Raw genomic sequence first — 23,284 nt, 5'->3', positions numbered from 1 at the left:
ATGTGCTCTTTATATCTTGCTTTTTTGTGTAAAATGTGAATCCATTGATCTTATACCCTTGGTACTTAAGATATGTACTCGAAGGTCCCTTGGCTAAGGCATCCAGTTGATTACCCAACTTTATTCCAAGCAAGCGACGTCGCAACCAGCTAACAAATTCCTCCTTGTGTTTTTTATCCAGCCAAGCCTGTCACCTGCTCGGATACAGTGTTTGTAGCGATTGCCTGTGCTTGTCAATGTATGGCATCACACTCTCGGCTTGCTGGAGAACAGCGAACTATGTTTGTCTGAAAGAAATAGGGTCGTCTACTGTAACAGATTTCTCCCCGATCGTTCTTTTGCCACGTAGTCTTCCTTCGTAATGAGATTCTAGAACTCTGACCCTTTTGATGTCCAAATAATATATGCAGAACTCAATGGCCTCCTCTGTTGATCATCCTTCAACCATGCCCCCTTCTGGCCTGAATCTGTTCCTAACATACCTCCTAAAAACTTTCATCAATCTTTCGAAAGGGAACATCTGATGCAGGTACATTGGGCCAAGGGCTCTAATTTGGTCAACAAAATGAATGAGCAGATGCAATGAGATATCAAAGTAAGTCAGCGGGAAATGCATCTTAAGCCTAACAAGAGTTTCAGCTATGTCCCGCTGCAGCTGCTCTAGCGTGGACACATCAATGACCTTTTTTGAGATCGCATTGAAGAACGAGCAAAACTTTATGATTGGGGCGTAGACCTTTGGGGGGAGGATACCACACAGGGCAACATGGAGCAGCTGAGTCATAATGACATGATAGTCATAGGCCATCATAGGGCCATAGTTGAAATTGAGTTCTCTCATGTCCAGTATCCTCTTCGGGTTCGCATAGTAGCCCGTCGGGACTTTGAGTTCATTGAAGAAAGAAATAAGCGCACGCTTTTCTTCCTTCTTCAATGTCCATGACACAACCAGAAGTTCGAACTGGCCATTCTCTAGCTCCACGGGATGCAGCTCCTTCCTGATTCCCAAGTATTGCATGTCCAGGCGTGTGGCTAGTGAATCCTTCGATGTCCCCTCGGTGTCCATCAAGGTGTTAAGAGTGTTAGCGCACACGTTTTTAGTGATGTGCATGGGATCAAGACAGTGGCATATACTCAGAAATGGCCAATAAGGTAGTTTCTAGAAAACCAATATTTTCTTCCAAACGCTCCCATCAGGCGCTGCTACTGCATTGTCCCCCTTCCCAAGGACAACCTCCAGTTTGTTGAGTTCTTGAAGTATCGCAGGCCTGTTTCGATATTTTGGAGCTAAGCGTTTCTCAATAGTACCATTGAAATCTTTTCTGTTCCTGCGGTACGGATGATCCTTAGGTAGGAACCTACAGTGTCCCATATAAACTATTTTTGAGTTATTTGTCAGATTTACTGCACCGGTGTCGTCCAAGCACTCGACACATCTAGTATAGCCTTTGTCTTCTCTCCGGACAACGAACCTCAACCTGGCAGGTCAGTGATTGTAGCAATAAGTACTCCTTTGATCGTGATATGTTCCTTTTTGTACTCATCCCAAACATCTGGCACACCCTTTTCAAACATCTCTACTAGTTCATCGATCACTGGTTCTAGAAACACATCAATGTCATTCTCAGGTTATCTTGGCCCTTGGATCAGTAGTAGCATCTGGATGTACGACCGCTTCATACAGACCCAAGGTGGAAGGTTGTATATACAGAGCGTTACTGGCCAGATGCTATGATTACTTCTAACCTAATCGAAAGGATTCATCCCATCTATGCTCAAAGCAAACCAAAGGTGCCTTACCTCTCCACCGATGTCCTTATAGAACATAGTATTGACTGTCCTCCTATCACGCTCATTGGCGGGGTGACTTATCATTGTATCTTTCTTACGCTCTTCGCCATGCTAGCGCAACAGCTTGGCTGACTTTGCACATGCAAATAGCCTATGCACTCGGGGAGCTATAGGGAAATACCAAACGACCTTTACAGGACCTCCTTTGGTCTTGGTACCCTCATCTGATGGCCCTTCCTTGTATCATGGAGCTTCACACTTGGGGCACTTCTCCAAGTCTTTGTATTTTTTCCACGGTACAATATGCAATCATTGGAACACGCGTGGATTTTTTCAACCTCGAGGCCGATGGGGCAGATCATTTGATTGGCCAAGTATGTCTTTTCTGGCAACTTATTTTTTTCTAGGAGCATTTTTCTTATTATACCTAATAACTGATCGAAGCCTTTATCGCTCAATCCGTTTGTCGATTTGAACTCTAACAGCATGATGTCGGCTTCCAGTTTGCTCATTGGACAATTCCTATACAATGGTGTTTTGCCATCTTGTCTCATTTTCTCTAGCTTTCTCAGTTGTCTTTCACTAGGGCATCCGATCTCTACATTACGTAGCAGCTGAGAAATGCCATCGTTATCCTTAGTGTCGTCAGCTAGCGTGTTCCTAAACACATTATTAACTGCGGCCATAGGTTCCATGTTGACACCGGGTTCCTCGTTAGCATCGTGGATGGCTACGTCAGGCATGTCCACATCATCATCGTTTCCCTGCAGAACATTCACACCAACCTCGCCATACATAGTCCATATCATATAGTTTGGCATAAACCCCCTGGTAATCAAGTGCGATCATATAGACTCAATTTGACGAAAGTTCCTATGATTCTTGCAATCTTTGCATGGGCAGAAGACAGGATTCCCATTCCCAGTATGAGCTTTGGCATCGGTGATAAACTGGCTGATGCCATGCATGTACCGCTTGTCCGTTCGGGACAGATACATCCACTCTCGATCCATCTCTGCACAAAAAAATACTAAGACGGTAATTACAAAGAATTAATAAGAAATCAAGCTTCATGAACAACAAATGTAGCTCGAAAGTACCATTTTTGGAAAACATTATTGTACACTAATTATTGAAAAATTGAAATTGGTAGCCCCGGCCCTATAAATTAAAAATCATAGTAAAAAACAATTATTACACAATATTGAAGAACAACTATTCTACTCTACTTCTAAGAACTAATTATAGCATTACATACTAACAATGATGATCTTGACCACCATGGAATAATTAGCTAGGAATTTAAATGTGTTCATAGACACCAACCTTTTGGATGATGGATTCACCACAATTTGAGCCTTGCACAAATGTCCAATTGAAAAAGTGCTCTCTAGAATGGAGAAAGAACTAGAATGAGAATCAAGCAATGTAGCCATCAAAACAAAGCTAATTAAGCAACAAAATCAAAGGAGTGGATGTTTGTTACTAACCTTAAAACAAAATGATCAAGCTATTCTTCAAAATCCAAGCACTAGCTTCATGGTGAAGAGCAGCCATAACAATGGAGGGAAGGGTCTGTCGGTGTGGGACCCATGGGATACCCCGCAAGAAAGGAAGAAGATCTAGTCTAACTAGGATTCTTCCCCTGTAATCTTAATAGTAGTATTATTCTGTAATCCTACTAGGAACTCTTATTGTAAACTGACTAGGATTCTGACCTCCTGACTATATAAAGGAGGGCAGGGATCCTAAGGAAGAGGATAATGGTACAACACAACACTTTACGATCAATCCAACTCAAAGGCTAACGCCGACTGGACGTAGGGCTATTACTCGATCACGGTCGAGGGCCCGAACCAGGATAAATCGACTATCTCTTGCGTTTACAGTCGAGTTCTGCATATCCCGAACAAACTGCCCCGGGTACCCGCATGGCAGGCTATCGGTGGTCAAACATCGACAGGGTCCAAACGCGCGCCTCTGTTCTCGGGATGGAAGAGAGGAGAAAGGAGAGGATGGCTGCAGCCTTTTTGTGTTGTAGGCTTATCACCATCGGTTCTTGGCTAGAATCGACAGTGATAGAGCCCAATCACTGTCGGCTCTTGGCTTAAACTGACAGTGATGAGTGCCCGCCAAAACACTGCCGGTTCAAGCAAAAAACCGGCAGTGATATGGTACTTCACTGCCGGTTTTAGCCCAGCACCAATCATTTTTTCATTTTCAAGCTCATAACCGGCAGTGAAGGTACATCACTGCCGGTTCTCACAAATCCGGCAGTGATGTGCAAATCTGGTGTAGTGGGGGTCAAGACTCGAATTTAAGACAAGATCTTGTTACTAGGTCACAAGGAGGTTGGGGCCTCCATTCCCACAAGATTCAACTGATTACAAGGTTGGATTACACAGATGACAAGTTTTTCAGTGTCTAGTTCATCTGTGGATCTCACTAGCACTCTAGGGGAGGGGAAACCTATCAAGGAGAAAATGAAACTGACTTGCCTAGACAGATAAGGCTGGTTGGTTCAGCCTCCCCCATATTTATAGGGCTATTATATATTCCCAACTTGCCCCCAGATATTTAGAGCTGAACCACTTAACCCCAAAGGCGTTATGGTCCAACTCAATATCGGTGCATCGAATGGCCACAGGCTCTTCATGACTTTACTTCGCCTCAACGTAGCCTTCGCGATAACACAATGTGCCAACTCCCTCCTCCTCAGAACCTTCGCTCGGGTTTAGAAACCCAAACCCAGAAACCGTGCGCTGGTGGTTTTGTGGCCCAAACCACCATACCCACTTGGAGAAGCGTATCCGCTACGCCTGCTCCACGCCTCGACACATGTCATCGTCGTCCTCGACCGTCCAGAGTTCAAGTCCTCTAGCGCTCCCCGCTTGACTTGGTCAACTGCCGCCTTGACTTGGTCAACATGGTCTCCTCCTCCATGTACACTTGTGCTTGTCGGTGACCCCAGGTGTCAGGCACCCACGGTCGGTCTTCCGGCCATCTTGGTCCCTCGGTCCAAACCTTACGTTCGTCATTCACCGCTTCCAGTCCAGCGGCATGGCATGCCTCTACTTGATCTTCTGCATGCCCATCGACCGCCGTCTCCGAGCTCCACACCTGTGCACCACAAGCCAAGAGACATGTTGCAGACCCAAACTCATGCCATGGTTTGTGAACACACTCGACCAAAGCCAATCATCTCCGACGATCACTCATCACAAACTCGATACACAAGTGCACATATCAACCTTGTGTTCACACCTATGCAGCTATCTACAATGCCCGTCCTACTAGTTTCTTAAACATCATACATTTAGTTCCACTCCCAGCGTAGGCGTCATAAATCTCGAACGCCGGGAACTGGTGCCTCTACTAGGCAGGCAAGCTTGAAACCAAGCAGCTAGCCCTGAGCCCTTGTATGGCTCTGCTTGGCTCCAGCTCGGCACTGTTGAACACTCGTGCCAGAGCCGTTTTTTATGGAACTACTACAGTCTGCCAAGCACGACGAGCGGAAAACTGGAGACGAAGACCGGACAAAGATGCCTAAGAGAGTAATGTACCTTGCTGACCGGCGAGCGCGGTTAGTACCTCGTGCACTTGCTGTGCTCCTTCGGTGAAGCAAAGTTACTTGTTCAGGGCACCAATTTTTATATATAAAAACCGAAGAACCAAAGCGCTTGGCTCGTGAACGTCGTGAATCAGAAACTCTATTTGGCCCCATTCGCTTCGCTGAAAAAACAAACCGAAACACTGTTCTGACTGATTTGTTGTGAGAGAAAAATACTGTTCCGACTGAAAAAACCAGCTGAAAAGACGAATTATAACAAAAGCGAACAGGCCCTGCTCGTCTCCACCTTGGCAGTCTCCGTGGCCATAAGCTGCGTCCTCTTCTGGAAGCAGCGGCAGCTGACGAGGCGCCGAGCGCTGCTACCACCCGGCCCAACGGGCTGGCCGGTGCTGGGCAACCTACCGCAGCTGGGCGGCAGCAAGCACCACCAGACACTGCACGAGCAGTTCCTCCGCGGCCACAACGCCAACTTCAGTTCCCGCCCGCCTAACTCCGGCGGTGAGCACATGGCATACAACTACCAGGACATGGTGTTCGTGCCCTGCGGCCCGCCGTGGCGCGCCAAGCGGAAGGTGTGCGCCATGAACCTCTTATGCCCAGGCGCGCGCGATCGCTTCTGCGCTGTGTGGGAGCGCGAGGCCGCGCTCATGGTGAGGTCGCTCGTGGTGGCATCAGCGTCACCGGTGGCAGTCCATGAGGCCGTGAACGTCTGCACGACGAACGCGCTGTCCCGGGCAGCCGTGGGGCAGCGGGTGTTCGCTGCCGCTGGTGATGACGAGGGCGCCAGGGAGTTCAAGGTGATCCTGCTCCAGGTCATGCAGGTGGGCGGGGTGTTCAACGTTGGGGACTTCGTCCCAGCGCTCCGGTGGCTGGATCCGCAGGGCGTGGTGGCCAAGATGAAGAAGCTGCACCGCCGGTTCGACGACATGATGAACAGGATCATTGCTGACAAGAAGGCTGCTGGTGTTAGGACGGCCAGTGAGGAAAGCAAGGACAAGGACCTGCCGAGCTCCCTGCTCGCGATGGTGCAGAACGACGCGCGGCCCTTCACCGGCGGCGAGGAGGATAGGATCACCGAAACCGACGCTAAGGTACTGATCTTGGTACGTTGTTCTCGTTTTGCCACCCACACAGGCCAACAATACCTAAAGGAAAATTTGAATATCTGTCGCAGCTATCTGAACCAGAGTATATAAAAAAGACATTTCAAATTTGCAACCGAAACGGGCCTTGATCGACGTCTAGAGAATCATGATATTTTGAGACGAAATGATTTACACAAAAAAAGGACAAACATAAGTGAGACAAAAATATGTACAAAACTTCCCTGGCAACATTGTCTTCGATAGGCCAATGCCTATGCACGCAGCAGACCAACCTACCTTTTTTATTTTTATAACTTCCTGATGTCAACATTATCTTCCCTAGGCCAGTCTAATACCCCAATGGATGCACATCCTAAGGTAATGACTACCTATCGTTCTTTTTATTTTGATCTGCCTGTTGACAGCATTATCTTCCCTAGGCCAGTCCAATATATACTCCAATGCTTGCAAATGCCAGGTAATCGCTACCTTCCATTTTTTTTTATTTTTAACTGCCTGATGACAACATTATCTTCCCTAGGCCAGTTCAATACTCCAATGCATGCACATCCCAGGTAACGCCTACCTATTTTTTATTTGTTTTTAACTGTCTGATGACAACATTGTCTTCCCTAGGCCAGGCCAATGCATGAAAATCCCAGGTAGTGGTTAACTACGAGTTCTTTTTATTTTTAGTCTTTTTTTCTCAAATATATATTATAAGCCAGGTCAGGAATAATTTGAGTGGACATTATTCCTGTGCCAGCTCTTGTGCAATCCTACATGCATGACTTACCCATGATATGTTTTCTACATAACTGCTCTAGCTGAGGTGCTCTTTAGTGTTAGAAAATAACATCGATCAACGGACAGGTTGCTACTTTGATGAGGGCTGTGCAGACCCAGCACTACCGGAAACACCTAAGTTGCCGAGTGTCCCCACCTTTGCCGTGGGCACGATTTCGGGCACTCGGCAAACATAGTGTTTGCCGAGTGTCCCAAAGACGACACTCGGCAAAAATAAAACTCACGGCATAACAGTTTATACCAAGTGCCTACACTCGGCACAAAATAGGCACACGGCAACATCATGTCCAGTAACACCGTTGATCTCCGTTATCCTATATGCCGAGTGCCAAAATACAACACTCGGCAAACACACATCGATACCGAGTATCACCTTTTGACACTCGGCAAACGGTGTTATATGCCGATTGTCAGAATCTTACACTTGGCAAACATTTTTTTTTGATTTTGACCCCCCAAACTTTTTGTACTGTTGTCTTACAATACCTGTTGCTCTCTGTTCAAGTAATGTACATTTCTGAGTTATTTTACTATATTTCATCAATTTATTTTAGTCAAATGAATTTTCGGTAATTTTTTGGATTTGAACTGCAAGTGCTTCGAATATCCGAAAAAAGTGAATAAAAAAATGATATTCTTTTCACTGAGTTTGTTTTGATACCGTATCCAAGGCCAGACCAGAAATCTCGAACATTGTGTTCGCGAAACATGAGCAGAAACACGTGGCGGAAACGTCTGAAAATTCTATAAAAAACAAACGAAGTCTGAAAATCATGAAATTCATCGAGTTGTCATGATATCATACGTGGAGGCTATGGTAAAAAATTGAGAGTGTTTCGGCAAAGTTGACATGTATGTTGCTTACAAATCGGATCATCTCCGGAGAAGTTTCTGAGATGTGAGAAAGATCCGGTAAGATGAGGAGACAATTTGAATGTCGATTTGGAGTTTCAATTCAAATTTTTTTTGTATATATAATAGAGAACAAAGATCGCTTCTTGTGAATTTTTGGCAATTTTTCGAAGCCATGTCGTAATTTTTATTCTTTCGTCGCAATTATCGAATTTTATATGCGTGATATACAAACACAGGAAATAATAGTCCAATTTTTGTACAAGCTTGAAATATACATTTGTGAGTGCACCTAACAAAGTGTAATGCAAGTTCATTTCATGAAATTAGTGAAACATGAAATAGAGGAAAGTAATTAAGTAGAGGAAAGAAAAGGGTAGCATGAAATATAGAAATAAGTTTGCCGAGTGCTGCATAGATGGCACTCGGCAAACTGATGGAATTTTTTAAGGGAGAACAGGGATTTTTAAGTAGTTTACCGAGTGCGCCATCGGCCGACACTCGGCAAACTGATGGAATTTTTTTTAAAAACGTTGCCGAGTGTCGTATCGGGCCGACACTCGGCAAACAGGCCGCAAAATAGATAGGCCGCGGGCCGGCTCTGGCCATTTCTCCATTCCTCCCCACTCCACTCCCTCCCCACTCGCGCCGCCGTCGACCTCCCTCCCCTCGCGCCGCCGTCGAGCTCCCCCCCACGCGCCCTCCTCCCTCCCCACTCCATCGTGCTCCCCACGCCCGCCGCCGTCGAGCTCCCCCCCACGCGCCCCCCTCCCTCCCCACTCCGCGGCCCCCTCCCTCCCCACCCCGCCCACCCACCCGGCCGTCGACCTCCCCCCCACCCGGCCGGTCTGCCACAGCCACCGGCTGGCCCACGCCCCTGTCCCCGCCGCGAAACCGAGCACGGGTGCGAGCACGCCCACGAAACCACCCTAGGGTTGTGGAGAGAACCTTGAGACTTCGCCGTCGCCGTAGGAGCCCACCGCAGGATCCCACCGCTTCCCCCATTCTCCGGTAAGCCCCATTGTATTCTCACTGCTTCTCATATTGTCCTGCTTAGACACCATCAGAGTGATTTCAAAAATAGTTGTTCATTTGAGGATGGAGATAGTTTATAAATTAGAGTTGATGGCTGATGAATGCTTGAATTGGTGTTAGCAGGTTGTCATGATTTGTGATTATTAGTCTGATTATGTTCCTACTGTCCTTGATATCCTTTTTTGAGTCAGATTTGCCTTTTGAAGTCTGATTGCTTAAAGTTTAATCTACAGTTGATTTGTAAATATCGTTTTGAAACCCAAAAGGGAGGAATGGACTAGATATTCCTCTTTTGAGCATGTCTTTCATTGTGTATGCGTGATCATGGGTGCGAGTCTTATGGTTGGCCAACTTTTGAAGGATGATTATTGGTAAATAAAGACAAAAATAAATACTCCCTCGCTCCCAGTCGAAATACAAAGTATCAAATGTTAAAAAAAATAAGGTATTTTGATCGTTCAACATTAACTATGCCTGTTTGCTTTTTTAAACCACATCCATGTATGACTTTTAGGTCCATCTTGAACAAAATGACTTCTATAATTGATAGCTGAAATCAATAACAAGTATGAATGTGTTTTAATTAAAAACTATGTGTTATTAGGAAATTAAACAACTTGACAACCAAACTAACTAGTGAGGAGTGAGTTAGTTTTTTAGCGAATATTATTTGATCCTACAGTTGCTCAGGTATCTCGTATTTCAGGATGAAAAGGAGTACTAGGTACTACGGTCTATTTGGATCTTGCTAACTTTAGCATCCTATAACATACATTAATACTCGATTCGTTTTAAATTATAAGTTATTCTAAATTTTATGAAGAGTCAAGCATCTCAAGTTTGATCTCTGAGAGTTGCTAAAATTAGTAGTAGAGCAGGTGCTAATTTTAAGTTTTTTTAGAAGCAGACGGGACCTTAAGTGGATCCAAGGAGGCCATCTATGCGATAGCCCAACACGTAACAGATTCGCAGGTGTGAGCCACAGCTGTTAACTAGTGCCTGACACCCCATATTTTGAAAATTTGTAGGCTGTTTTTTTCATTAGCATTCTTCCTAGTTGTAGCATGCCTATGAATATAGTCATATGTCTGTCTTTACAAAGCTCACTTGGTGGACTAGCAGCTGTTCTCTTGGCCAGTGTGTGTGTGTTGTTTATCTTAAAATAAAATCCTGTGGATTTTCCATTTGAGCTAGTTGTTGGTGACACACTACTGGTGCCATCCAATGAGGATAGATGCGCAAGGTCAATCCTGTTATAGATGTGGAGAAAAAGATGCTAACTAGATCATATCTTGGTGAAGTGAAGGAGAATAAAGCCATTTGAGGCTATAGTGCAGTTGCAGTTGCAATGCCAAGCATGAGATGACACCACTCAGGCTAAAGAGAGATCTGCTTTACTGCTAGCTGTTACAGCCTCACTTTCTCTTCTTGTGTGGTAAGGGTAGAAGCCAAAGCATGCTGTCACTTGCAAGCTGTGTGTGATGCCCAGCACCAGCAGTAGCATTAGTGGATTGAATAAGGGCAAAGGAAGAGAAGGGCTAGAGTCATGAATATATGGGAGAGACATTCCTGTAACTAACCACTTTGTTGTTACCAGGACCAAGATCTTTTCACTGAAAACTGAATTTTTCCTTTTCACTGAAGACTGAATCTTGATCATCTAGTTCCAAGTGTATATGCAACTATGCATGTATTATGCCTGCTAACTTTGATTGTTTTGCAAAAATTATGGGGGTGTACATATGCAAATGGACACAGCTCTGCCTTTCTAGAGTTCAATTCTCCTGATGCAAATTCAACATAGATAGTACTGGTGGCCGGTCGTTTTCTAGTATTTTATTTTGGAGTGAGTGAGGATGCCAGTATATTAATTATATTATAGCTACTACTTTGACCAATTGCTCTACTCACGCATTTCCTTGCTGTGCAGGCTGCAGCAGGTCCTCCCTTCTTCCGACCAGCAGCAACAACAAAAGGTTCAGATTTGAGCCGCCAGTCGCTGCAAGCCTCAACACCACCACCTGGCCCACTGCACTGGTATACACTGAGGCCATTGAAATTCTTCTGCAGTAATATTTTATTTATTTATTTATTTCCGCAGCATATTATATATAAACTACATTACTAAGTAGAAGTACGTGTAAAGGAGCATATATAGAGAGAGGTCTACATATGGTAGTGCAATCATCCCCTGGTGTTTCTTTTTTGGGTCTGAACAGTACATGTGACCTAGTCAGGTAGTATGTTTCTGTTGTAACCAAGAAAGTGCACCTCCATGAGACGTGAACTGCCCATCAATAATGAGCCATGTACAAACGTTGCTGGCTTTGCAGGATATATATATAGATATAGCCTAAGCTAAGTGCATTATAAAGTAAGAGATTGAAGATTTAATTTGCTGGTGCTGCGATCATGTTTGAAAACGGAAACGTATAGTAGAGAGTACGTATGTTTTTCTACCGTTTCAAGCTAGTCAATAATGCGCCGTAACAATGACGATCTATCGCTGCTAAAGTAGCCAATCGCATCATGAGGATTTATTAGTCTTGTATACGATTTCAGTAACCTAATGACGATGAACGAGGACGCAGTCTACTTTGTATGACACTAACTAGCTGATAGAAGGTAACTCTAGAATAGTGCTAGATCAAACAATTTTTAGTTTGACTGATAGAAGGTATATATATTACAAGATTGCCATGTCCGGCTGCTGACTGGGCTCAATTGGAAGCTGACAAGTGATGTGGTGGTCCATGATTGGATGAACATGCTGACTGGATAGGAGTTTTGGCTTACAGTGACTTAGGTCAAAGGCAAAGTCTAGCTTGCTGTCGGTGGTTAAATTCATACATGTTGATACTATTTCTTATAAATTCGGTTAAATATAAGATATTTTAAATTTGAACAGACTTATTCTTTTAGGGAGGACTGAAGCTCCTGGCTGTTTGTTGGTGTTCCGTGGACCTTGTAGCGGTTGAGGCTTCTCCTGTTTGCGGGACAGCGAGGTGAGGCATAAAACACCCCTCTTTTCTGTATCATGCATGTTTGTAGAGCACGTAACCCGGTTAGGCGTCTCCCGTTCGAAAGAGATACGGTTAGAAATATGCAGCTCTTTGCATGTCGATAACCGTATCTGTTTCGAATTGTCCACGTTTTTTGGACAGCCCTAGGATGCGTAGATGGGGTTAGTCTCCGTGGTCTACTCCGTTCCGAGGCAGAGTTTCGGCAGCATCTCCCTGTTGTTCTCCGGATACACAATCTCCCTACCGGGACGTGTATTTGGAGAACAACGGGGAGGTGCTGCCGAAATTCTATCTCTGATCGGAGTAGACCATGGAGACTAACCCCAGCTACGCATCCTCGGGTGGGATTAGGACCTATCCTGACCTATTAGATGGTAGGAACATCGTGTACATGCAATTGATTCTTAATGTCTCGCTGATATATATATATATATATATATATATATATATATATATATATATATATATATATATATAACTACTATCCTGTAGCTGGCTACAGAATAACTTATTCTGTAGCCACTTTGAGTTACGATAATTACTATGTTAATTTACGAGATTATAGTAACTCCTTACTAAGTGGTTTAATATAATATTATGGTAAATATCCCCGTGTGTTATAGTAACCCAACTATCGTAAATATGTATTGACATTACGGTAAATTAGTATATAAAATTATGGTAAATAGAGGTGAGTACAGAATAACTTATTCTGTAGCCGGCTACTGAATAGCCTATCCCTATATATATATATATATATATATATATATATATATATATATATATATATATATATATATGTCAGAGGATGGATGACCGTGAGTGGATGTACATGGGCTGCCCAAGTCAGCGTGCTTTGACTGATGAATGGATTGAGAAGACGGAGGCTTTCATAGATAGAGCATTTGCCCTAGTTCCAGGAGCGTCAGCCATTTGGTGTCCGTGCAGTAGATGTGCAAACAGGCGTCGGCAACCAAAGGATGTCATGTCTACTCATCTTTGCAAGAATGGATTCACGGCAGATTATACTCGGTGGATCTACCACGGTGAAGCCGATCGGATGAGAGAGGAGGTCGTGAGAGCACGCGTCGAAGATTTCAATGCTGATGCCGGGGTAGGTGACTGGCTAAATGACTTTCACAAAGCACACGTAGGTGAAGAAGGTGGGAAGGAGGAGCCAGAGGCAACCGCAAAGGCATATTATGACATGTTGTCTTCGGCACAGAAACCCCTTCACGGCCACACAAAGGTTTCTCAACTGGATGCCATTGGACGGGTAATGGCCTTAAAGGCTCAGTTTAGCATGAGTCAAGATTGTTACGATGCTACGTTGGCAGTTATTGGCAGCTTGCTTCCAGAAGCTCACATTATGCCAAAGAGCATGTACGAGTTGCAGAAACTCCTTCGTGCACTCAAGATGCCAAATGAGCAGATACATGCTTGTCCGAAGGGGTGCGTCCTATTTAGGAAAGGACACGAGAAAGCAAAGTACTGTCCAAAGTGTCAATCCTCTAGGTACCTGGAGGTAGAGTCTGGTGATGGTCAGAAGAGGCAGCTTGAGATCCCCATGAAGATCCTACGGTACCTTCCATTCTTACCGAGGATCCAACGGCTATACATGACCGAGGAAACCGTGAAACAGATGACGTGGCACAAAAATGGCACTCGATACAGTCCTAAGAAGATGGTACATCCATCCGATGGTGAAGCATAGACCCACTTTGATGGGATTCATCGTGAGAAAGCTCTTGAGGCTCATAATGTACGTGTTGTGCTAGCAACAGATGGGTTCAATCCTTATGGACTAATGGCTGCCCCATACACTTGCTGGCCAATCTTCGTTATCCCCCTCAATCTCCCCCCCCCCGGTGTCGTGTTTCAACGACAGAATATATTCTTGTCATTGATAATTCCTGGGCACCCGGGGAGTAAGATGGGTGTGTTCATGGAGCCTCTGATTGATGAGCTGGTCCGTGCTTGGGAGCAAGGGGTGTGGACATATGACCGAGCTACGAAGAGAAACTTCAGAATGCATGTCTGGTACCACTACTCCCTGCACGACTTCTTGGCGTATGGGAACTTCTGCGCCTGGTGTGTTCACGGGAGGTTCCCATGCTCATTATGCAAGATAGCTGTGGAGTTCATTTGGTTGAAGAAGGGTGGCAAGTATTCTTCGTTCAACAAGCATCAACAGTTCCTCCCTGTTGAGCATGCATTCAGACGAGACATCAAGAACTTTACGAAAGGTGTGGTAGTGACAGACCCCGCACCGCAGATCATGATGGGTGCTGAGGTTTGTGCTCAGATAGATGCTCTCATCCTCAACCCACAAGGCGATGGTTTTGTGGGATATGGTCGTCAACATATGTGGACTCATAAGTCAGGCTTGGAGAGACTCCCCTATTATGATGACCTCCTTCTTCCACATAACATTGATGTGATGCACACTGAAAAGAATGTGGCCAAGGCACTTTGGGGAACACTCATGGACACTGAAAAGTCAAAGGACAACGTTAAGGCTAGAGTGGACCTAGCAATGTTATGCGATAGACCAAAGCAAGAAATGAAGCCTCCTAGAGGCGGCAAGACATGGAGCAAGCCTAAGGCCAATTTTGTCTTGACTAGGCCCCAAAGGAGGCAAGTTCTTGAATGGATGCAAACGTTGATGTTCCCTGATGGGTATGCAGCGAATCTGAGGAGGGGAGTGAACGTATCTACTCTGCGAGTCAAAGGGATGAAGAGCCATGACTTCCACATATGGATTGAGCGGCTTCTTCCAGCGATGGTTCGTGGCTATGTCCCTGAGCATGTCTGGCTAGTGTTGGCAGAGTTGAGCTATTTCTTCCGCCAGCTTTATGCCAAGGAGTTGTCTCAAAAAGTGGTTGAGGACTTGGAAAGAATGGCGCCAGTGCTTCTCTGTAAGTTGGAGAAGATATTTCCACCCGGCTTCTTTGTTCTGATGCAGCATTTGATCTTGCACCTCCCGTATGAGGCACGAATGGGGGGCCCATGCAGGGCCGTTGGTGCTATCCAATCGAGAGATGTCTAAAGGTTGTTCGAAGTAAATGTAAGAATAAAGGCAAAATTGAGGCTTCCGTTGCAGAGGCATACATTCTAGAGGAGGTGTCAAACTTTACAACAAGTTACTATAGTGACAACCTTCCCAGCATGCATAATCCACCCCCTCGCTACAATGCGGGCGAAAATGAATCAAACCTCAGCCTTTTCTGAGGGCAGCTTGGAAGTGCAAGTGATTGGAAACCCAAGACATTGAGACATGAAGAGTGGCGCACTATCATGCACTATGTGTTGACCAACCTTCCTGAAGTGGAGCTGTACATGCAGTAAGTTCACAACGAACTTGTTAAATATGCTGTCACTATTCGGTATCCAACTCTCTTGTTTCTCTTTGTTATAGGGAATTTCTTGATCACTACTGGCATCTATCAAGGGAACCTACCCTGCAGGAATGTGATACCCTTCTTAAACAGGGTGCGGGAAATGGAATGCCCGATTTCATTTCTTGGTTCGTACAGAAGGTATTGTCCAACTTTGCTTGTACTTAGTTTGACATTACAAGTTGCTCGTACTTAGTTTAACGATATATCCTGCTTGAGCTTGCAGGGCCAAACCGATGAGTCTATGGATCCCGAGTTAGTACAGGTGTCCAGTGGCTTTCTGTATAGGGTCAGGTCATTTGCCGCTTATGACATGAATGGATATCGCTTTCACACGACAGCACATGAGGAAAGTCAGCCCAATTGAAGAACCACAAATACCGGAGTTCTTACGCCCGGCACTGATGGGGCCGATTATTATGGGAGAATCGAAGAAATCTATAAAGTCAAATTTCATGGTTCCAAACCCCTTAAGCCTGTCATATTCAAATGTCATTGGTTTGATCCTGCAGTAACGAGATGGACCCCTAATCTTGGGCTGGTCGAAATTCGTCAGGATTCCGTCTATCTAGGGGAAGATGTCTATGTTGTTGCTCAACAGGCGACGCAAGTTTATTATCTGCCATACGCGTGCCCAAACGACGACTGTCTTAAGGGTTGGTATATTGTGTAGAAGACATCGCCACATGGTAGACTACCTCTCCCAAATGATCAAGATTACAACTTAGACGGGGAGTTCTATCAAGAGGAGGGGCTAGAAGGGAGTTTTGAGATAGACTTAACCGGTGCGATCGAAATGGAAGTAGATAATGAAAGGGTTGATGAAGAGGACGACGGAGATGAGGTGGAAAATGTGCAAGACCTAGAATTACTTGAGCGAGTGCGTATAGGCAATGCCGATGATGACAACATTGGTCCTTCGGATAGTGTTGATTATTTCGACATGTGTGATAGTGATGATGAGAGTTATGATCCGGTTGATCCCGATCATGATGCCTATTTCTAATACAAGTAATGCTATCATTTTCTAATTATGTTTTGTTTATTTTGCATTTCTTTTTTAGGTTGTCCTGTTTATATGTGCTTATTGGTTTACTCTTTTTAATTGCAGGTGATTGACAAAAGATGGTGGGCGGTATGAGGTCCATCGGGTCATTTTATCGGAGCTCGGTGTCCGCTCCAGCTGAGGAGGCTCCTGCAGCTGAGGAGCCACCGCGGAGGCGTAGGGGTCGGCCAAAAGGCCAGGGTTGGCCGAGAGGCCAGGGTCGGCAGGTGCGTGCAGCGACTCGACCGCCGTCGCCTGTACCTCCCTCGCCTCAGGAGGAGGCGGAGGAGGAGCAGCACGAGCACGAGGAGCAGGCCGAGCAGGAGGAGGGCGAGCACGAGGAGGAGAGCGAGCACGAGGAGGAGGAGGGCGAGCACGAGGAGCCCTTGGCGGGGGGTTCCTCTTCTTCTGCTTCGAAGATCTGGTTGCGAGGCCCTTCACGCCTCCCGGAACAGGCTCTACCTTTCACGAAACGGCCGGTGATTCGCCCCAATGGGCCAAGGTAAGTATCTTAAGATGTTATCGCTACTTCATTTGATATGTTTAACATGGCAAAATACAAACTAATATTTTTTCGTTAATCACTTGGACAGGGGATGGAAGGTTGTGGCTGCAGGTGATCACAAATGCCTTCCCGGTGGAATCCTGGGCCTTCTGTGTAGGGAACACTTCCCTGGCCTGGTGGCCTGGGCAGGAGGGGTGGAGCCGGCCTACACGTTCGAGCACTACGCCTCTGCCCCCGATGCACGAGATCGGGAAGGCAAGAAATTCGACAACAAGGCGCAGCAGGTTGTGAAAGAGCTGTGGGTAAGCCTTCCCCGCACTATCTTGCTCAATACATCGCATTCCTATCACATCCTTGAAATAATGACTACATACATAATGTTTATATGCAGGATTACTACAGATGTGACGAGGGATACGAGGAGAGGGCCGAGAGGCACACTCACAAAGCCTGCTACAAGCTCGTGAAGGACATGCACTACGAGGCACGTATCCTGGCTATACAGCAATACAAAGTTGTCTTCGAGGAAGTGAAGATCGACAAAGACCTCTCAAGAACCTTGACGCTGACCAAAGAGCAATACATGCTGGTAAATACTGTTTCTTCCTAAGATTAAGTACACTTACTGTGTTCTTATATGACAAATGCATGTTGACGTGTAGGTGCCTCCAATTTGGGTGGCCGGTAAAGGCGAGTGCTGGAGGAAAATGGTGGACATGTGGTGCTCCCCGGAGTGGTCGGAGACACACGCCGCTTGTCGGGAGCGGCGTTTGATGATGACAGGTGCACCACACCATTAGGGGAACCTTACCCTTGCCGAGTACGCGGAGAGATGGGTACGTGACTTCATTTATGTATTCCAACGCTTGCTTCTGCATAGTTTCTAATGATCTTACTGTTTGTTTCACAGTCGGCGTCACATGGTGGCGCACCTTGCTCCCAGGTGAAGGCATGGGCTATGGCCCACAAGGGCAAGGCGACGTCCGCCGTTGACTTCAACCCGGAGGACCCCCCCTCGGCGTACAGCAATCCCTCCATCCAAAGCCGTCTCACCGAGTACACAACGGCGGCCAAGGCGGTCCATGGGCCAGAGTACGATCCGAGCACCCAGGATTTCGAAGGTGACCTTGTCATGAGGGTGGGAGGAGGCAAGAAGCATGACAGGTACTGGCTTGGCGACAGCATCGTCGACACGGCCACTACCCCCACTCTCTCCCAGATTCGAGCAAGCGACACGGGCCAGAGGCCGCCCATATGCCCACGGCCGACCGGTACACAGCACGCCATGCAGACTTTGTAGGTTATTACTCTTTTATTCGTCGTTCATTGTTTCTTACATACCTTTGACTTCCATTGTAACAGTGGGGTGAAATTTTGTAGGCCGAGCTTGAAGAAGAGAGGAGGCAGAGAATAGCGTTGGAGGCGAAGATTGACGCTGATCGGCAGAGGCAGGAGCACATGTTTCAGTGGATGCACCATCTCGGCGCGAAGATGGGTGAACCTCTGCCACAAGCGCTATTCCTTCCTCCTCGTCCTCCTAAAGACACTCCTGTGAGTACATCTATCCCCAGTGCCGATTAGTCTTTAGCAATGGGTGTTAAGTTTTTGAACATGGAGAATGGCGGTGGTAGCCGACCTGCACTATAAGGACTTGTTTGGATCAATTTTACATTACTAGAATCTGAACTATGAATGAGATTATAATAATCTAGATTATGAATTATGATAATCTAGCTAGGTTGTTTGTATCCTTGGGGTTTATTATAGGTTCTGGATTACAAAATTTGTAAGAAACAACAATGTGAGAAAAAAAAAGAATAAAGCTAGACTGACTGGAATATATAGAAGGAAAGAAAAAAATACCCGTAACCGGCCGGTCATACCGTATACGGCCTATCATATAAGTCGTTTCTCGTCTTCATAATTGCCTCTTGGCCTCGGCCGCTAGTTTAAATTTACACTTGAATTTGCAGTTTGCTTGCCTGAACAAAACTCTCTGATGCATTGAACCACACTTCGCAGTGGTTGACTTGAGATTAGCGTCATATATCAATATATATCTGGCATTCTTATAGTAAATGTTTTTCTTATAAATATTTGTGTGCAACTTGAGAATACTTTAGAGAAGCACCACCAAAATCTATGGCACTCATATAAATTTTTTTAGAAGGAGCAAAAGAGGCACTCAGAGTTGGAAAAATGAATCAGTCAAAAAGACTGACGCTGACATCGCCTCAGGTGAAAAGCAGCACATGCTATGACTGAAACGTAGCACAAGTGGTATATATGAACCACATCCAAAGTGACTATTAAAAGAATTGAATAGGGCATACTTACCATCAAATAAACGACCCTAAGCGTGTGTCTGGCAGTAGTAGTAGAATAAAGAGGGGAGGAGGACCTGGGCCACGTTTGAATGGAGCCAACAAGAGAGCCAGCAGTGGAAATAGTAGAATAAAGAGGGGAGGAGGACCTGGGGCTGCTGCCACTGCTGACTGTAGAGTGGACTGGCAGTAGTAGTAGTATTGCTGCTGCTACAGGCTACAGCATTGAGCAGCGGCAGCTGCCGACTGATCGAACAAGAACCAGCTTCCTCGCAGCCTGTTCCACGAGCTTATTCAGAGCTACTCCGTACTTTTTAAGTTATGAAACAGTGTTTTTGCCTCGCTAACGTTTCAGCCTAAACGTACCCGCACCAAAAGGACCCAACATATACAAAGTGACTATTAAAAGAATTGAATAGGGCATACTTACCATCAAATAAACGACCCTAAGCTATATATGTCTCAACAATTCCTTTTGCAGCTATCAAGTAATCTTATCTATTCTTTGTGCAGGGTCAATCGGCGGCATCAAACGATGTACCTCATGACCCACCGCAGCAGTCGCCGTGGTCTAATTGGTGATTTGCTTCTTTTCATGTGTTGAACTTATTCCTAGTGTTGCACTTATGCTTGTAATGCACTTGTGGTGGATACTTTAAACTCGAACCTTATGTTGGTATTGTGGTATGACATTTGTGTACCATTGTGGATTATTGTGACATATGTGATGTGGTGTGTGGAGATGATATATATATGTGATATATGTGCTGTGAAACATATCTGTGCTGTGAAACATATCTGTGCTGTGATATATATATATGTGCTGTGAAATGTAATGCAAAAACAAAAAAAAATCAGATTTCTGAGGCTTTGCCGAGTGTTATGACCAAGACACTCGGCAAAGAAACACAATTTGCCGAGTGTTATCACCAAGAAACTCGGCGAAAAGCTATTTTTAAAAAAACCAAATACTGTTTGAAAAATGTTTGCCGAGTGTCTTACAGTGCCACACTCGGCATATGTTTATTATTTGCCGAGAGCAACACTCGGCGAAAAGGATTTTTAAAAAACCCAAATATTGTTTGAAAAATGTTTGCCGAGTGTCTTACAGTGCCACACTCGGCATATGTTTATTAGTTGCCGAGAGCAACACTCGGCGAAAAGGATTTTTAAAAACCCAAATACTGTTTGAAAAATGTTTGCCGAGTATCTTACAGTGCCACACTCGGCATATGTTTATCATTTGCCGAGCGCAGCACTCGGCGAAAAGGAATTCTAAAAACCAAAAACTATTTTTAAAAAACTAGTTGCCGAGTGCCTTGCCGTTTGACACTCGGCGAAGTAACTGTTAACGGCGGGTCCGGCGTTACGACCGTTTACTTTCGCCTAGAGCTAAACTGCACACGGCAAAATGTTTGCCGAGTGCCCAATAAATGGCACTTGGCAAAGTTGGCTTTGCCGGTACTATTTATGGCGAGTGCTATTCGCCGAGTGTGGCACTCGGCGAACAATTTGCCGAGTGTTTTATGTAGTTTGCCGAGTGTTTTGGGCACTCAGCAAACTCAAGGAGTCCGGTAGTGCAGCAAGGATGGCAAAAAGCCGTGCTTTGAAGGAGAATATTTTTGGTTCGTTTGGTTCTGCTCTGCTACACAGCAATGAAGTAGCTTTTTTTCACTTAAGCTCCACGAGCAGCTCCAGTTATTGAACGTTATGTAAAACAGTGTCTGGTCAAGCACACAAACAGTGAAATGTCCATAATACCCTTTCTTTACGTTTCTTCCTTTTTCTCTCCTTTTTTATCCTTATCTGCTAACTTAGAGTCACGAAGTCTCATCCGCTTGCTCCCGAGGCCTCTAACTTTGTTCATCTTAAGCCACGTGGTGCGTCTCAATTCGGGGCACTGACCTGTGATAGCCAAGGAGCACCGATGCAACCATGCCCAGCCGCTCAACGCACCGGGCCGGGAGCCCGGCCGCTCCAATCCACAGGACAGACCATGGTGGCGGCGGGCTCCAATGCACCGGCAGCCATGCAACGGAGCCACGACAGTCGTGCGCCCCTGTTGGCTTTGCGCCCTCGCGGTCTGGTGCTCCACAACACAGGCGCTTTTCGGAAAAGAGGGCGCACACATAGTTGAGGAGCTGGGGGAAGCTTTTTTTTTTGGGCTTCCTGGTCTTGTTTTGCTCCAGAGAGCGTAGATCGAGGAAGGAGGGGTGCCAAGTGGAGGTGTTTGGGACCGTTTTGCTGCTGCGGAGGCAAGCGCGCTACCAAACAGTGCCTGATCTTCTCTAAGTCATATACATTTTGCCACAACATTGATGGCGCAAAACCACAGCACAAATCCATGAAATCTACAAATAATTTAATTTGATGGATATTTCACTACTGCAGAATAGAGCTACGCAGGTGGCCAAAAAAAGTTTCTAGAGGCTGCACAAGCAGCCTACCTCTACAAATTCTAATCACATTCTTACATAAACAAAATACCTCATTTCATGGCTTGTGCTTTAGGCTATACTTAACATATACACATAACTCGTATGGATGCATTCGTACACTTATTGAGCACTACGTATATGCATGCATAGCATGTATATATATAGTCAACAATTTTATGAACACAAAATTATATGCATATGCATAGCTAGCTTGTCAACCAAACTTATTTTAACACAATCTTATCTGCACACATACTTATAAGAGTAACTATGAAGACAAAACTATTACACACATGTAGAACTAGCGGGCGACATACATAGAAAAAATCATCTGCATGCATACTCATTTTGTTTCCTTGTTGTTGCCTGGCTCCTTGACACACACGCATGGCGTGGCACGCAGAATCTGATCGTGGCGGGGACCGACACGACATCGACCATAGTGGAGTGGTCGCTCGCCGAGCTGATCCGCCACCCTGCTCGATCTGCCCCGGCAAGCACAGGACGAGCTGGACGCTGTGGTCGGTCGCGACAGACTCGTCTCAGAGTCGGACCTCCCACGCCTCACATTCCTCAACGCAGCCATCAAGGAGACGCTCCGGCTGCACCCAACGACGCCACTCTCTGTCCCCCGCATGGCCGCTGACGAGTGCGAGGTCGCCGCCTACCGCATCCCCCGGGGCGCCCAGCTGCTGGTGAACCTGTGGGGGCATCGGCCGCGACTCGGAGGTCTGGCCGGATCCTCTGGAGTTCCGCCCGGCCAGGTTCTTGCCCGGTGGCTCGCACGCGGACGTGGACGTCAAGGGCGGCGACTTCGGGCTCATCCCCTTCGGCGCGGGCCGGAGGATCTGCGCTGGGCTCAGCTGGGGGGTGAGGATGTTCACGCTCGCTAGTGCTACCCTGCTGCACGCGTTTGATTGGGAGGTACCGGCAGGGCAGACGGCCGAGAAGCTGGATATGGAGGCGGCCTTCACACTGACGCTGCAGCGGACGGCTCCTTTAGTGCTCCGGCTGGTGCCTAGGCTACTCCCATCGGCATATACTATATGAGGATTTATATGAAGATGAATGCATGGAATCGCATAAGATATAACAATATATAATGCTCAGCTCCAATACCACATCGCAGTGGAATGTGCACGTACGTGTATGTATTTTTTTTTACGCGATTTTTATTAGACGGGGAAAGATAAAAGAGGTTTTCGTACAAAACAGCTCCAATACAACATCCGTTTTTTTTTTTTTTTTGCTAAATTAAAGGAAGCAGAACTGCTATACTGTTCGGTTCACTTGTAGTTGTACTACTTTAGCTGATAGGGTAATATATTTTCCTATGTGTTTTGTCAAGACCAACATGGAAATTTGTATTTCTCCGTCGGTTATACCTTGTTGTGTGCATGGCTGGCGGCA

At 45.8% G+C, this 23,284-nt stretch overlaps 1 pseudogene; it reads left to right on the top strand.

Annotated features, from left to right (window-relative positions):
- LOC136480318 (flavonoid 3'-monooxygenase CYP75B4-like) overlaps positions 1-22,924 on the top strand; it is a 28,282-nt pseudogene extending 5,358 nt beyond the window's left edge.
- Positions 22,925-23,284: the final 360 nt, after the last annotated feature.

Source organism: Miscanthus floridulus, chromosome 9, assembly GCF_019320115.1.
Source record: "Miscanthus floridulus cultivar M001 chromosome 9, ASM1932011v1, whole genome shotgun sequence".
NCBI classification, from domain to species: Eukaryota; Viridiplantae; Streptophyta; class Magnoliopsida; order Poales; family Poaceae; genus Miscanthus; species Miscanthus floridulus.
The sequence above is the reverse complement of the archived record's forward strand: the minus strand, read 5'-3'. Positions and strand labels throughout refer to the sequence as shown.